A 16,399-nucleotide genomic window follows, 5' to 3' on the forward strand; every position below is an offset into this window, starting at 1 on the left:
CCTGTTGTTGTCAACTTGTCTAACTAATCTTAAAGAACTGAAGTCAATGGAATGGTTTTGTTGCAAAATATGATGAGCGACTGCTGATTTTTCAGGTCTTCCATATTTTAAGTGTGCTATGTGTTCCTTATATCTCACTTTAATAGATATTTTTGTCTGTCCATAATATTTTGCATCGCAGTCTCTCACATTCAATTTCGTAAATTCCAAACTTTTCCAAATTCTCGACTTTGTCTTTTGGACTTCCCAAAAGGCTCTGCAGTGTATGATTTGTTTTAAAAACCACCTTCATACCTAGTTCCTTGAAAATCTTTCTAAAGTTCTTCGTATATTGGTGGTATGGAATGAGTCTGAAAAACAAGATTACCATCTGTCATCATGTATGCTTCAGGCGTCTGGGGACAAGCGGCGGAATCTAATATCTCCATTCTGGAGGTATTGCAAAACAAGCTAATGGGAATGCTTGTGAATGCTTCTTGGTTCGTGCGGAACGAAGCAGAGATTTGCAGCTGCCTTCCATTCGGCAGTCCATTCAGTCGAGGAATCGGCGAGTTTTTGAAGGTGCGGAAACTCACGAAAATCCGTTAGTTAGGGAAGCTATAGACTATGCTGTAGACGACCCCTCCCTCATGTCCCCCGTTAACGGACGAATAGATTTTTCATCCATCCCACCCCAGCCAGGTAGGGGTACCCCGTGAAGGGCGGTTCTGATGTCTGAGAACTTCATACTGCCAATATCTCCTCAGTCATGAACCCATTTGTCCTTCTTTGACAGAAATCAGCCGAAAGTGTAAGGGAGCTGGGCTCCATCCCGATTAAACTGAAGACGTTGGTCAGGACGCGCGAACCCGCCATTACAGAAAGAACGCAGAAAATCAGCACTGTTTCAGTTCATACGCCAAGAAGAGTACTTGGACCATGGCACTGAAGATGACTGCCGCAGTTGCGATTCAAAAAGTTCTGTTCAACGGAATTACATACTTTTCTGAAAGCAATTTCATTTTCCACTGCCTTTCATAGTGAAATGGAATAAAAATGAGAATACCAGAAACAACCAGATGTCTATTGGGACCGTACGAAAAATGCTGGAAAAATACCGTCCAAATTCAAAAAAACAATTCCATTAAGTACATATAGATGCTCAGCTGCTGAGCAATTATACAGTGTGTAAAAATCAAATGCAATAAATTCATTATTTCGGTTACTGTACATATTTTTTAAAAATCCAGAGGCACGTGAAATGTAAATTATAATGTGACATTCTTCAACATAAAAATGCCACCCCTACCTTCAACCCCCTTCGAATAACAGTTACAACCCCCAATTTTTTGAATGGGAAGTATAGGTTTGTGATATATCGATTGAAAGATCTCTTTATTCTCTATTCAAAAATGTTGACGCTGAGTTCATTGCAACAATTGAGATAAAATAAATTAAAATCATGTGGTTACCGAAATTCGATAAAATACACTCAAATACTAAAATGTAATGCAAAACGTAATGAAATGTAGAATATGAAAAAGAACTATGGATGATAACGAAGTAGATATTCAAAATGATCACCTCGAACTTTCTCGCAAAATTCTAATCTTAAATAAAACTGTCTTCTAACACTATTTAACATATCAGGCGTGACCAACTCAATCGCAAGCGTTATTCGTTATTTCAAGTCATTCAAATCTGAAGCTTTAGTTATGTATACATTGCTCATTACATATTTTCAAAAAAATAAATCTAATGATGAAAAAATCAGGTGACCGCGCTGGCCATTCAATAGATCCTCGCCTACCTATTCACCGATTGGGAAATGTTGTATCGAGGTATTGCCGGACATTAACTTGGTAATGTGGTGGTGATCCATCCTGTTGGAACCATATCGTAGTCATAGGAACTTGAGGGTTTCCTAGATTAGGATATGAATTTGCTGAACTTGTAATGACATCATTTTGAAGTAGTGCTAAATAATTATCCCCATTCAAGTTGCCCTCAATGAAAAAGGGGACAATGATATGGTTTTCTACAATCCCTGCCCAAACATTAACCTTTTGAGGGTATTGCGTGTATTCTTCTCTCATCCAGTGAGGATTTTCCGTTAACCAGTAGCAGCGTTTTTGTTGATAAGCATGACCGTTAAAAGACAAAGTACACTCATCAGAAAACATAATTTCTTCTAATTGGATGATTTTGTTATCCAACATGTCCATCATTTGCTCACAAATATATTTTCTTTTATCAAAATCGTCTTCTTTGAGTTCCTGAGTAGGTATCATTTATAGGGATGTATTTTGTTTTCTTTCAAAATCTTTACTATCAACGCTAACATTTAATGTGGAGGATGCCTGTCTTCTCGATAAAATACAGACAAATAATGTTGTAACATAGAAAACAAGTTGACAAGGCGTTTCAAAGTAACGTTTCCACGAAAATTATTTAGTTTTTCAAAGGATACCATCTAAAACGAACATTACTAAGGGTTTCGCTTACTTTCTCATTATCAATACCTCAAAATGAAATAAGTTTTGAGTATATTGCAATAAGTTTTGAGTGTACTTTATGGAATTTGAGTAACCACATGATTATGATGAAAGCGATGACATTTTTTAATAGAAAATGAAGAGACCTTTCAAACAATATATCACAAGCCTATCATTCCCGATGAATTTCACTAGTTCGGACTTCCATTGTCTACTATATAAACTGATTTGAAATCCCTGAAACAACTAAAAAAGGAGAATTGAAAATGAGTAGCTGAAAATTACAATTATATTAACCAAAATAAACCTGAAATGAAATAATAGTGAAATAAAATACCAGTAAAAATAGAACAAATGAATAAATAAAAATAAAGAAATGAAAAAAGAAAGAAAATAAAAATAAAAAAGTAGAGCGATTCCAAGTCACGTTAGTTCACGACGTTTCGATTGTTAGTATCTACAATCGTCTTCGGGTGATGACTGGACTGATTCCTCCGAGGGATGACTATTTATAGTTCGTTCGAATACTTTCACTTATCCCCGCTTTCCATTTTCCGCTTCACTGGCTCCGTGGGAGATGACCGTTTTGGCGGGAGTGGGCTATTTTTCGCTTGATGATGAGTTTCCATATGTTGCGTATTTCTACGCTGGCTTCGCTGAATACGTAGTTGGACAACATGTATGCGGCTTCCTTGAATTTTCTCCGTAACCAATGTTCCTCTCTGTGCAAGATCTCAGCTTGGGACCACTCGATGTTGTGTTGATGGGTCCAAACATAGTCTGCTATTCCTGATTTGCTGGTTTCCCCTCGCTGTGTATGTTTCTTATGCTCGGCAATGCGAACATTCAATGGCCTCTTAGTTTCACCAATATAGGATATTCCGCACTCACAGGGTATCCGGTGAATACAATTCTTGAAATCGCAGTCCGCGTTTGGTGGCCTGGTTTTCGTGAGGCTGCTACGGATAATGTTACCGGATCTGAAGCAGGTTCTGATGTTGAACTTGGAACCAATTCTTCTTATCCTCTCCGATAATCCTCTGAGGTAGGGAAGTGCAAGCACTGGTTGTGACAGCTTCTCTTCCTTGCGAGGCTCCTGCTGTCTTCTAGCCAAAGTCTTTTCTACCATCGCTTTGGAGTAGCCATTCCGTTGAAGATCATTTTTGATGATGTCTAGTTCCTTCGTATTACAGAGCTCAAAAGCACGGTCTAATAGAGTCTTGATGATTCCTCTTTTAGTCGATTGATGGTGGTTGGATTCGTGGTTCAGATACTGTCCCGTATGAGTGGGTTTTCGGTATACAGATATTTCCCATTTAGTGTCGGTCCTCTTCACCAAAACGTCTAAGAATGGCAATTCGTTGTGGATTTCCTTCTCCATTGTGAAATTGATGGAAGGTCTCACGCTGTTGATGTGTTTCAGGAAGGCGTCTAGTTCAGTATTCACATGATTCCATATTATGAAGGTGTCGTCAACATATCTCAAACAAACTCGAGGTTTTTTGTGGGCTTCTTCAATGGCTAGAGTTTCAAACCACTCCATATATATGTTGGCTATGACTGGTGAAAGTGGCGATCCCATTGGCAGACCCTCATCTTGTGTAAAGAATTCGTCCTTCAGATGGAAATAACAGTTACGTACACAGTATCCTAGTAATTCCATGATTACTTCTATAGGTAGATAATATTTTATTTCAATATTATTTCATTTCAGGTTTATTTTGGCTAATATAATTGTTATTTTCAGCTACTGATTTTCAATTCTTCTTTTTTAGTTGTTTTATTCCCATTCAAAAAATTGGATATTGCACCTGTCATTCAAAGTATGTTAGATTATAATTTAAACTTGACGTGTTTTGGGATTTTGTTAAAATATGTACCGTAACCGAAATAATGAATTAATTATATTTGGCTTTTACACACTGTATGTACGGCTACTGATCATTTTCTGTAATAGTTAATGTGGATTGTTGAATTATCAATTCAACAATTCAACTTGTTTATGTTTTTGATTTTGAAATCGTTCATCTCATCATCGATCGATCGAGATTGGTCAATTTAATTAATCAGGATCTTTCTCGAAATGTTTTCAACGCTTAGGCACATTAGTGAAAGGAATAAAAAACCAGCTAGGCAGAGACAAAAAAGGTACCTGTTCAGAAAATTTGGTACACTTTCCCTGACGATTAAAATATTTTGGAGATCGACCCAAATTCATTCGGCAATCGGTTGAGTTGAAAAATTTCTGAACTTTCGGAATTTTGATTGAAGACCACTGAAATCTGTGATGAAATGCGTTTTGGAGCATATATGAACATATTAATGAGATGTGGTGTGCATGAGGAAAAAATAATAAAACAAAATTTCAAATTAACTCATGAATATCTCAAATTATATATTATTTGTTGAATCATTCTTTTTTCTCAGTGGATTGTGTTGAATCATTTTCCTTAAGTCGCTTTCATTTTTGGTGGATTATAAGTAGGTATCTAATCCTAATCATGAAAAATAGATTGAACCAATTTTTTGTCTAACGGTATAGTCATCAACAATGTGAATTTCAATAACTTGTGATCTTTCATGAATAAGTTGAACTTTCATTTTACAATGAATTCGTGAGAAACCCACTGATAAATTGACTGTTTAAATAATCGTATTTTTTTTTCCAAGCTGGCCACAAAAAGTTACGAATAGCAGGACATTGTTAACCGCATTTTTGAAAAAACCAGATATACATCACGGAAATCGTGAGAATCTTCTCCTTTTGAAACTAAACAAACTAAACAGAGGTATCTAATAAAGTCTGAAATGGATGAATAGTCTGCCTGCTCATAATTTCCATTATATGAAGGTGTATACATCTTCTTAAGAATACCTCTTTCTACAAAACCCGTCAATCATTTAGTTGTGCTATAATAATAATAATAATGATAATATGTTTTTATTCAACAGGCGGAGTTCAGCTATAAAGGCTGCTTCTAAACCCAACCTCGTGTGGAGAGTTTATTTTTTTCATATTAAGTTTATATTCAAGAACAACGTTACGAAGAGAATATTAAAAAAAAAAAGAAAGTTAAATAGTGTTGATAATGGAAGTAACTGGGTATACAGATCCAATAGTTCGTGAGGATAGCCTTATCATTGCTGTGCGAGACACAAGTTTTTCAACTTCTCTTTGATAGTATAAGTGATTAAAGTTGATACTTTTTGGTACTATGCTCTTTTTTCTTTTTCGTGTCAATAGATGCCTCTTTGTGAGCTTTACGGTAAATTGAAAAAGTTCAGTTTTTGTTATCATGAATATGAACTAGCATGAGTTATGTCACCGTACTTTTTCTTTGTGGAAAAATAACTTGATTCTCAAAACTATTACCTAATTTGTTTAGGAATGTTATTAACACTTTTAATGTTTCTACAGAAATTTGTCATCCACAGAAGTATGATAACAAGTACAGTAAATATTATCTGAAAAATGTTTAACATTGTTGCTACAAAGTATATAACAAAGTCGCTTCCCGCTGTCTATCCCTATGTATGCTTAGATCTTTAAAATTACGCAACGGATTTTGATAAGGGTTTTTTAATAGATATAATGAATCAAGAGGAAGATTTATATGTATATAAGATGCATAATATAATATAGTAGAGAAAGATTGATAATTTTAGAGTTTTTTAATGTGATGTCGTCAGTACCGGGCAGGCGGTCCTCGATTGAAGACAAAATGAGAAAAACCAAGAAAGTACTTGATAAAAATAGCTGCGTAAACGCAAGCGAAACATAAGTGGAACCACCTATTGTTGTGACACCCAAGTGGACTTACCAAGTTATTATGTCAGTGTTGGTGGTTTGACTAATCAACCGACAACTGCGACATCGGAAAACGAATCCACATGTTTCTAGAAATGATATGAAATCTAGAAAGGTTAATGCAGTCAAGCAGCTGGAAAAAAATTCAATGAAAATCAAAAAAGAAATAGATAAGCACTTTCTTGATCATTCCCATATTGATCTCAATTTAAGAGCCACCGGTAGACAGCTGTTTCAGCCTATTGTCTTCAATCGAGGACCACCTGCCTGGTACTGACGATGCCCAATAGGCTGAATGGGAATGATCAAGAAAGTGTTTATCTATTTATTTTTTGATTTTCATGGAATTATTTTCCAGCAGCTTGACTGCATTAACATTTCTAGATTTCATATACAGTGTGACTCACTTCTCGTGGAAACACCCCCGTATCTTTCGTAATATTCGAGATACAACAATGAAACTCTCAGGACTGATGGAAATGCTCAAAATGCACCTACCACCTGAATGGGGTTGGCCAAAGTGATATACACTGTCCGCCACTCGCGATGGAACACCCTATTTTTACGGTAAAACATATTAGGGGGCAAAATAGGATCAAAATTTCTTCAGATTCGTAATCAGGACTACCAACTTACTACGAGTACATTTTTTTCCTGAGAAAATTTCAGTCCTGAAAAATCCAAATTTGTCTCATTTCTTATGGAAACACCCCCGTATCTTCCGTAATATTCGAGGTGGAACGATGAAACTCTCAGGACTGATGGAAATGCTCAAAATGCACCTACCACCTGAATGAATGGGGTTGATTTTGTTCCATATTTTTTACTTCTAATCTTAATTCGACAAATCACTGAGTTCAAATGCTATTCTGAAAATCTAGCAATTAATAATAATAATAATAGATCGTCTTTATTGAAAATATAAAAAAAATACAAAGAGAAAATAGCAAAAAAATTTACAGGAGATTCTGGTACTCATTGGCAAAGTTTAGCTCAGAGCTAACCATTAAAAAAACAACGGACAGTGATGGTACCACGAAAAAAAAAATATCAATTGGTGATTTTCCCCTAAATAGTTGATGAATCAAATTGATCTGGTGCTTATTTATTATTCATTTGTCCAATAAGCTAAAATTGACAAATACCGACTATCATGGATATAATTTTTATATTTGTAATCGAATTTCCTGATACTGAATCTCTTTGATTGCTCAGGCAATAAATTGTGGAGATTCACAATACCGAAAAGAAATGATCTCTGGAACTGTGCAGTGCGACATCATTGCATAGTTAATTTGTTTTCATATATAATATTTACTGAGTGGATATCTTCATGCAGAATCAGTTTTTGTATCGAAAGGAGAGAGTGGGGAAAATTAATCAGTTTATGAACAAAATAACCCAAGTGATGAATCATACGGTTTTTCATATTGAACCAGCGGGAGTATCTGAAGGCTTCAGAAATGGAGTCATATTTTATTATCTGAATCATATAAATATGAACCATTTAAGAAAGCACAGCATATGTAAATCGTCAATTTGCATTCATTCAAAATTATTCAATACCAAAGTATTAGGATTTCTAATTATTTCAATTGTCATAGGTTCGCCATCACTATCTTGATTTTTAATCCTCATGAATTTCAAAAATAGTAACACCTTCAACACAACACATAAAAATCAGCTTTGTCTAGGCTAGAATACTGGTCATATTAACGCTTAATACCTTCTGTCCTGATATCGCTGGTCTTCAACCTACCTTTTTTGAAAGATTTTTCAGCCACTCGTCATATAATTCAAAAAGATTCAGTTCATCTATATATAAATAAAGAAAGAATCACGAGAATTGACCCCGAGTGAAAGTTCATAACATTGAAAAGTTCGATAGTTCGTACTGAAACCTCTGGCTTAAAATGGATCTAGTGATTCGTCACTTTCCCAACATCAGAACAGCAACAGCGGTCTTATTTCTAACAGCCCTTTGTTTGGTCTTATACGTGATAATTCTAAATGAAAACAAATAAATATTAGAGGAGAAAAAATGTAGGGGGTAGTCACTAAAATAGAGATACATAACAAATCAGAGGTATTAAAGAAACAGGTAGTTTAACATAGGAACAATAACAGGCAGAGATAGGTGATACTAACCGGTAGTAGTTGGTACTACTAACAAGAAGTAGTTAGGCCACTAGCATATAAAAATACTAACATAGTTGTGAAATTCAGTCATAATAATCTCCTGAGGACGCTAACTAGGTTAGCGAAACACGCGTCGAGAGACCGTGATTTTGTTCTGGTGTTGGAAAAGTGTTTTCAATTGATTGAAAATTATCCAAATTATTATTGTTTCAATCAAGTTTCTTAATTCATTTTTTAACCCGTATTATTATTGAAGAAAAAATTTCATTTCAAAATTATCATCAGTGTAGAAAAATTAATTGAAAACTCACATATTTTGTACGTCGCTAAAATCACCAACACAGCCTTGACCAGTTCACCAATCCTGAAGAGGATGCGTTTCAGAAACATATAGAAAAACTCACTATCGCAGAAAAAAATCGACGCAACCGACTTTCCAGCGTTCTGGCCGGCAGTGAACATGCGATCTTTTCAAATGGTACCTGATGTTAAATTTTCGCTGGTCGCCCCCCTCATTACCGATTTCTGCTTGTCCTTGTCCGTGGCACTGAAAGAGTCGATGCAGGCGATTTTCCTTTCTATGAAGAGATGGTACCGTTTTCGTTTTCGAGGTGGTACTTGTTATCCGACGAGGGAATTTCTATTCATTCATTAGCGCGCGGAGAAATTGTGCCAGATGGGTTGGCGACAAGAGATGGTGGAAGGGCAGAGTTATTGAAATTGACTCTTTTGGCAACCGTCCGGGAAGTGGATACTTCCCGGACGCTCTTTCTTTGAGAAAGTAGTTGTTGACACTGTAAATATGGAAATCTTGGTAGGTATGGGGGGTAAATGCGGTGGATGATTACCATAGCAGCGAAATGACTGACAACTGTTTGTCATGAAACTAGCTGTCATTTTGACTTTTCGAAGTTTGCCTGGTTTTTTGTTCGCGATTATCGCAATGAACTATGAAAATCAGCAGCGATAGTGACTTTAAAAGTTTGCCTTACGAGATTTCCAATGCAGCAGCTGCTTCATTGGATTTTGATTTGTTCTCGAACTGGATGGATATGAAGAAATGCAAAAATATTACAGAGGATGTAATTTCAACTTATTTGGCCAAAAATCTTAAACTGTCGAATCATCCACCTTGTGGAGCATATACTTTATGTTGAAAAGTGAAACTTAGTAAAAAAATAGTGAGAAGATAGATATATACATATGTTCATTTATTTCACAGAGTATTTGTAGTCCTACATGAAAAAAGTTTCAAAATATGTTGTCTGTAAAAGTAGGTACGTCAAGAAATACAAAAATTGAAATTCTGCACACTTTTTGAAAATATAGAATTTCGTAGTCTATAAAAGTACGTCACAAAATACAAAATTTCAAATCTACATACATTCAATACAATAAATACTTTCACGGGAGGTGTTCAAGTGGGATACGCAAAATAATTTTTATGTATTGTGTTTAAAATTGGGTGTTATGGTGTTTCTCGAAAAGATTGGATGAAACATTAGAAATTTTATTGTTCCAAAGATATAAACTGGTGCAGTGAACAACTCACTTGACCTATAAATTCCCCTATAGGAATCCCCAGAATTGTTATTGAAAAGTACTCGTACCACTCTTTTTTGACACAGAAAAATTCATTACTTAAACCCCAAACTGTTATTCCTAGCCTCATGATAGAGTAGAAATTGGTATAATATACTGTTAATAATACCTCAAGATCAACATATTTGTTGAGTACTCTTATTCCATATATTACTGAAGACGATCTAATATATATTGTTTATCTGAATTGTCCAACCCAATAGTTGAACATAACTAGACGATACTTGATGAAAATCCATATTAAAAAACTAATTATTACAGTATATTGTATGATTTTCACTATATACAATAAACTGTATTGATTATTTTTTGGGAAAGAAAGTTTTTGGCTTTCTACTACTCCATCTGATACAAAAAAAAGGGATGAGAGAATCTTCTAAAGAAAGGAAGGAAGTAATCAATTTGAAACTCTATACATGAATGTGTAGATCATGCAAAGAAGTAACTTTCAGACACAAACTGAAAGAAAGTCCTGCTGAAACAGCTACTTTCATATAAACATTGAATTACACGAAAGAAAATAATTCTTTCGAAACAAATACTTCTATATGAACACTGAATTATACAGAAGATACTTTTCTCTACTCAGTTTGTATTTCAAACATTTGTTGTGGAATAAGAATCAGATATCATTCACATGAGTTCTACTTTGAATGAATGGTAATAAATTGTACTCACATAGAACACTGTCACTGTATTGATTAGTTTTATTTTTCTGTCCAACCCAAAGTATCATCAATGTTGATGCCCAGAAACTTCACTGAGGTATTGCAAATACATTTTTCGTTATTAAATGTTACGTGATGTGGCGTTTCTAGACTGTTGTTGGTTCCAAATATGAGGCAGTCAGTTTTTCCTTAATTTGGAATTAACTTATTCCCAAGAAAATATTGTTTGCACTGTTTAATATTGGGTTCAATATTGTAATTGAGACCTTTTATTCAATAGATGAGTTTCCTGTTCTGTGAAACTAGTGTTCGTGAGATTGACAAATTTGTCAAAGAACATAATGTTGTGAAAATAGTTCACTGTCTTTGGCCTTTTTCTTTTTCTTCGGTGGCTTGCTCCGAATTGAAACATCTGATTTCTTTCTCTGGGTTAAAAACTTCTTATGTATGATACCATTAACTTTTTCACGAATATCCGAGTCTAGGACTTTAAATTCAATGTAGTGGAGTTTACACAACAGTTGTGTATGAACCACTTTAAGATAGATGTTGGTATCTTTTTCTCAATTTTTATCGATTTGATTTTTCCATGTTTACTTCCTTCAGATGCAGCGTAGCTTATGTTATTGGTCTTCAATCGGATGAATCTCGGGAACACTTCTTCTTTTGAACATTGGTTGAAAAACCAAATGTTTTGATTTAAAATGGAACACTTTAGAAGTAACTTAAAATACCACAAGGCCAAAAAGCCGATACTGGCTTTCTTCAATAATTGAATAGAACTGGCCGATACTTGATGAAAATCCAAGAAAATGACCAACGAAGGTGAACTATTTTCACAACATATGTTCTGTGACAAATTTGTCAATCTCACGAACAAATTTTAAAATCTGAAAAGATGCATATGGTTCAATCCGGAATTGAAACTAGTGAAATCCATAAAAAAAAATTGGCATAAGATAACATTGTTTTTACGCGAGCTGATAAAGGCAAAACGATCATAGCCATGAACAAAGAAGAATACGTGGAAAAAACTTCAAACTTTCTAAATGCTGGCATGTATGATAGTATCAGAAACGATACCACCCATTTATATCAGAAAGAATTCAAGGAAACTTTGAAAAATATTCATTATGTCTAGATGAAAAGGAAAAATTCCGATCGTTAGTCATGAACCCGCAACCACCGAAATTGTATTCATTAGTTAAATTACACAAAGATAACTATACGATAAGACCGGTAGTTTCTTTCGTCATAGTTCCCTTAGTTTAAATATCCGAAAAACTCATTGCAATCATTCAAAACCACACCAATTTCAAATCAAATCATACCATTTGATCAATGAAATTCAAAATATTACACTCCCGGATAATGCCAAATTGATTTCATTCGATGTAAAGAATCTGTTTCCCAGTATCCCTCTGAATGAAACGATTACTTTGGTGGATAATTTATCAATCCAGTACTGAAAAATGAAATATTAGACTTGGTCACAGAATTACTTTCAATTCAATGAAAAGTTGTATTCATCTTGCAAAGGTCTCATAATGGGAAACCCTCTTAGTCCTATTCTGGCAGAGATTTTTATGGACGATGTGGAGAGGAGAATACACAGTAACCCACTGGTAAGAAGTTTCCTGTATTGATATAGATATGTGGATGATATCCTGGTATATTTCACGGGAACGAACAGACAGTTGACAAACTTTTTGTAGTTCATCAATTCTTTCCACCCTTCTATTACATTCACAGTGGAGATGGAACAGGACGAATCTATACATTTTTTGGACTTGGCAATCAGAAAAGTTAACAACAAACATGATTTTTCAATTTATCGTAAACCGGCACATACAGATATTATCATTCATAATTCGTCCACTCACCCATATCAGCATAAGGTAGCAGCTTTCAACAGTATGATCCACAGACTGATAAATGTACCCTTGTCAGAAGCAAATTTCAATGAAGAACTGAATATAATAATGCAAATAGCTGTCAACAATGATTATGATAGTGGTCTGATACATTCTTTATTATCAAAAAAGTTATACAGTCAAGCTTTGAAAGAAGTTTACCCAATTCGAAAAGAAGAGGATAAAAGTTATAGAACCTCAACTTACTTAGGCCAACCCACTACAAATATTTCAGATTTTCTGCACAGCAAAGGTGTAAAGACTGCTTTCAAAACCAACAACAACTTGGGCATGCACATTAAAAATAACAAAGATAAAAATTCAGTTTCAGAAAAATTCAGTGAATAAATTATCGTGTGGGTCATGTCCGATGTTTTATATAAGTCAAACTAGAAGAACGTTTAATACCCGCATAAAGGAACACAAATATAGTTTTCAGAATGGAAAAATAAATTCCACATATGCCAGTCATTTAATCTCAGGGGGACATGAGTTCAACCATGAATACAAACCCCTCCATTTCCCGAAGAAAGGTTTGAAACTTAACCTGATGGAGAGTATGGAAATAAACAAATTCAAAAACTCTCTCAACATATTATGAACGATCAAAGTGAATTGAATAATTCGCCATTATTGAATCTGTTCATTCGCAGGTAAAAATAGTTAGGTATATTTACAAGTAGACTTTCGAAAAATGTATTGATACCTGACTTTTTCAGGTAGATTTATCATTTAGATAGACGAATAGGTACTAGGTTATAGAATATAATGGTGTAATTTAGAAGTAACTCTCATTTATGCTTGAAGAAGCTATTGTGTAGCGAAACACGTGTCGCGGTTTTTGTAAAACCCTTATAGTGAAAATCATACAATAAACTGAATTGATTAGTTTTTTAATATGAATTTACATCAAGTATCGGCGAGTTCTATTCAATTATTTTCCAGATATCCATGCTGGTGATTAAAAAACATATTGGACTTTGTAAAAAAAGAAAACTAATCGTTAAGCCATGGGTAATTCAAAAAAATTTGATATACAATTCAGTTAATTGAGTCTGAAGTTGGAAAGTTCCGTCTTATTTCCTTTTTTATGAAGTGGCTTCACTAGAGCTAGAGGTACCTTGAGTTTATCTGGAAAAACACCTTCCTCAAAAGAACGATTGGTTGAATGGGTTACAATTTCATATGCACATTTTTTCAGTATTTGGATTGGTACTTCATCCATACCTGTGCTTTTCTTGTTCTTCATATTATTGACAAATGCAAGCAGCTCCATTCTGTTATAGGGTTCAAGAAAAAGGTGCGACTGCAAAAGGCTTTTGCTCTTTCAAATCCATTTACCGTACCTATATTTTTTTATTGTATTGTCAAAAGTTCATAAACCGCATTTATAAAGTATTCATTGGAGCGATTTGCAACTTCATGCAGATTATCGGGTTCAAATTGTCCAATTTGAGGTGACCCTGTCACTTCTTTGATAACCTGCCACATTGCTTTAGATTTATTATCTGACTTGGCTCTTTTATTTGTATAGTTATCTTCTCTTATCTTTTCTAAAAGTTTATTGCAATTCTCTTTTGCTCGTTGTATATTGTTTCACAGTTTGGATCAATTTTAGAAATGTATTGCTTAAAAATCAAAAATCATTTTTGTGGGTAGTTCTGTGGAGTTGAAAAGTTGAAAGTATAGCCACTTTCCCGAAAGTTAACGCATTTATCAAAACCAAGAATGCTGGTTATAGAGTAAAGAAAACAGAAGTCTTCAACAGCGAGCCTATCAACAAATTTATTAGGGAAGCAAATAAAGAAAAATATCTCATGCTGAAGGTAATTTTAACAAAATATTACGATTGTAAGATATAAAAGTATCAACCTAATTTGCTTTTATTTTCAGGCAGCAACAGTCATTGAACTAGCCGGTACTTGTAGACGGAAAGAACTAAGCTTTGAGGAGGTAGAAGATACATACGTAAAACTTCACCGAAGACGTAATTTATTATTCATTATCTAATAATTTCTATATAATAATTCACGAATTTCACAAAGTCTTCATAGTCTGAACGCTTCAGAGTACTCAATAAAATATTTTTTCTTCTAAAAAACTATTGAATGTTTTTTGTGTTCCATTTATCACCCACGTTTTCATTTAATGATCCTAAATCGTTAGTTTCTTTTCTTTCTTGAAAGAAATGGAAACCTGTTGACGATTCTTTTAATTGATTGATAACTTGTTACTTTCTCGTCCAAATTATCATTCCAAATTTGAAACACTTCTTTTAATGAACGTATCAAATTTTATCTGAACTTTGCTTCAGGCTTGCCAGACTTATTACGTGCTTTTGTATGAGAATAATGTATGCCAAGCAGACTTTCTCAATTGTTACTATCTGACCATGAATAAGCTACACGTTTAAACTCTTATACCTATCAGAATATACTTTCAGATGATATGGATATATGTGCGCAGAAAGCGAGAGTTTCTCGAAGAAGGAAATGTATGACTTGAGGCTCACCAGAAGCGTCTAGAGACAGCAAACGCTTTTCTCGATGGTTTGCTATTAATGAATTCACAGGACTCTCATTTTCACCGAGGAATTCCAAGATAGGAAGAAACAGCATGAAAAATCAAAAAATCTGAGAGATATATAGGAAAATGTTGTTCATTCTATATTTTATTCAAATGATATATATATGTATATATATATATATATATATATATATATATATATATATATATATATATATATATATATATATATATATATATATATATATATATATATATATATTGTCAGATCTATTAATATATACAACATACGCAGTTATGCCTGTCTTTCAGTTTCAAGTGCTCACAACCTGAATTTTGATTCAACAATATCTCAACCAAAACCAAATGCACTATAACTGGAGGAAAATATTTTTCAATTCATATTAATAACCATTGTATTTAGTTTGTGAATGGGTTTATGGTTAGATACCAACAAGGTATCTTGTTGGTATCTAGGCATTTGCTTTCCACACCGTTGAAATTGAGGTTTTGTGAGAGCCTTGCATTGTTGACGTCATCTATGGATCTGTCACACTGCATCTGCATATGAAGCAAATTCGAGAACAACATCTCCCCACTTTCACGCATAAAGTTTTGAGATCTGGTGAACCTCCTCACCTAATAAGAAAAAAGTTAGCTTCATTATCGTAAAATGAAACACGCAATATACATGTTTTGGGTATTTCTAGACACGACCTACCGTTTAATTACATTTTCAATCTTTCATTTAGTACATTGTGTACAAATACTGTGGATGATATCTGATTCAATTCCATAACGGATGTTTGGAATATAAACTGAGTAGAGAAAAGTGTTTTTTGTATAATTCAGTGTTCATATAAAAGTATTGAGCCCAAAAGAATTTTTCTATCGTGTAATTCAATGTTTATATAAAAGTAGCTGTTTTAGGAGGGCTTTTTCTTTCAGTTTGCCTCTGAAAGTTACTTCTTTGCATGATCTACAAAGCTATGTATAGAGTTACTTCTTTTGGAATTGGTCAGAAAGCCAAAAAATTCTTTTCCCAAAAGTTAGTCACCCCTAAAAATGGTAGCCCTTTCAATTTAGGTAGTTGACTGTTTTGGGAAGTGTTCATGATTTCCAAACATCTTTATTTGCTTAAATATATATATATGTATCATCGTATTGTTTCATTATTCAAGTATACAGTAGAACCCCGGTTATCCGAGGTAATGGGGGGGGGGGGAAACCATCTCTGATAAATGAAAACTCGAATAATCCGGATTTATT

At 34.2% G+C, this 16,399-nt stretch overlaps 1 protein-coding gene across 1 annotated transcript in view; it reads right to left on the reverse strand.

Annotated features, from left to right (window-relative positions):
* LOC111507620 (acyl-CoA Delta-9 desaturase) overlaps positions 1-8,936 on the reverse strand; it is a 53,706-nt gene extending 44,770 nt beyond the window's left edge. The window contains exon 1 of the mRNA XM_074182857.1: positions 8,733-8,936. The gene's annotated coding sequence lies outside the window, so the exon portion shown is untranslated. The remainder of the gene's footprint in view (positions 1-8,732) is intronic.
* Positions 8,937-16,399: the final 7,463 nt, after the last annotated feature.

This window comes from Leptinotarsa decemlineata, unplaced genomic scaffold (assembly GCF_025532065.1).
Source record: "Leptinotarsa decemlineata unplaced genomic scaffold, Ldec_3_MD MMD2_tig00026330_RagTag_RagTag, whole genome shotgun sequence".
NCBI classification, from domain to species: Eukaryota; Metazoa; Arthropoda; class Insecta; order Coleoptera; family Chrysomelidae; genus Leptinotarsa; species Leptinotarsa decemlineata.